The sequence below is a fragment of the Schistocerca serialis genome, chromosome 10 (assembly GCF_023864345.2).
Source record: "Schistocerca serialis cubense isolate TAMUIC-IGC-003099 chromosome 10, iqSchSeri2.2, whole genome shotgun sequence".
Classification (NCBI taxonomy): Eukaryota; Metazoa; Arthropoda; class Insecta; order Orthoptera; family Acrididae; genus Schistocerca; species Schistocerca serialis.
The window spans coordinates 123,840,972-123,842,445 of record NC_064647.1 but is presented as its reverse complement, the minus strand read 5'-3'; the positions used below and the strand labels follow the sequence as shown (position 1 = coordinate 123,842,445).

At 44.4% G+C, this 1,474-nt stretch overlaps 1 pseudogene; it reads right to left on the bottom strand.

Moving 5' to 3' along the window:
* Positions 1 to 1,163: 1,163 nt before the first annotated feature.
* On the bottom strand, positions 1,164 to 1,257 carry LOC126425541 (U6 spliceosomal RNA; annotated as a pseudogene).
* Between the last annotated feature and the right edge of the window lie 217 nt (positions 1,258 to 1,474).

The following is a 1,474-nucleotide window of genomic DNA, read 5'->3' as shown; positions in this document are numbered from 1 at the left end:
TGCGTACGCTCAGCCTGAAGGTACCCATGTGTGGTCAAGTGTGTCTGCATGCTTGTACTTGCACCCTCTCTTACCCCATTCGGGTTACGGGTGTACATTTTTACTGGCCATCTGCCATTTGGTACGTATCCAAATTACAGTGTCTATTAGTCCCTTAGAAGCCCCACTAACAGAATACCTCGATTTATTTACTCTTGTTCGATTCTCGTGTGACTTTTCTTTCAAATGACTTAGTACATTGTTTCTTGTTATTGCTAGGAAGGTTAACTTGCAATGCTTATGAGTGGGCCGCTCCTATACTGAAGTTTTATTTGTTGGTTTCCTTAAAAATAACCTTTAAGTGCCCGTTTAAGTAATGCTGTGTACGTTAATTTTTATCAAACTTGTTTTGCTGTATGTTGTTTGGTATATGTTGACAGCCTTGTATCAGCGGTTGCTGTTCTGCTAGTCCGAGGCAGTGACGCGTTTTCCTTCTGCTTCGGCAGTTCATCCGTCATCGCACGAGACCTGTGTGTGACGGGTCACATGCGTTTGTGCAGATCTCTCGTTCCAGCCTCAAGCTGAGTAGTTTGCTGTCATTTTTGTGGTATCGTGCGCGGTCTTAGCTTTAGGGATTTTTGGGGAAGTAATTTATTCAGCGTATCTATTATTGCAATATCTTTGTGGGCGTGTGATGAAAGCCTTTGGGGAAACTGAGCACCGAGTTGTTGATTTGCTTCTAAAAAAATAAGGGTTTAACTGTCATTATCATTTTAATAGTGATTTAGAAGTCCGGCAGTTTATTTAAGTACGTAACTTGATTTATGTGTAACCGCTCTGTGGCGAATCTGTGAAGTATTACTATTTGCTCCGGTTTTTACACTTGGGGGTTAAGGCTGGCCAGCTTGGCCGTATTTGCCTATATGGGAGCAGAATAATATTAAAAACTTCCTGGCAGATTAAAACTGTGTGCCGGACCGACACTCGAACTCGGGACCTTTGCCTTTCGCGGGCAAGTGCACTACCAACTTTTTTTTTTTCGATATTGGTCGTTGCGTTTGGTCTGGGCGGACATCACAAGACATCCGTTCAAGTTGATCGTTGATTCTTTGACTCAGTTTTTTTTATTACAGAGAGCACACAGCCCTCTGACCGAAAACGCTGAGCTACCATGCCGGCAAGAGACTTAAGTCTACATACTCGATTACGAGGTTTGACATCATGCTAATCTTCTCTGTATCGTTCCAATTTTAGTATATGTACCGCCGAAGCGAGTACGACCAACTGAGCTACCCAGGAACGACTAACGCCACCTCCTCACAGCTTTACTTCTGCCACTACCTCGCCTCCTACCTTCCAAACTTTACAGAAGCTCTCCTGGTAGAGCACTTGCCCGCGAAAGGCAAAGGTCCCGAGTTCGAGTCTCGGTCCGGCACACAGTTTTAATCGGCCAGAAAGTTTCGTATCAGCGCACACTCTGCTGCAGAGTGGAAAT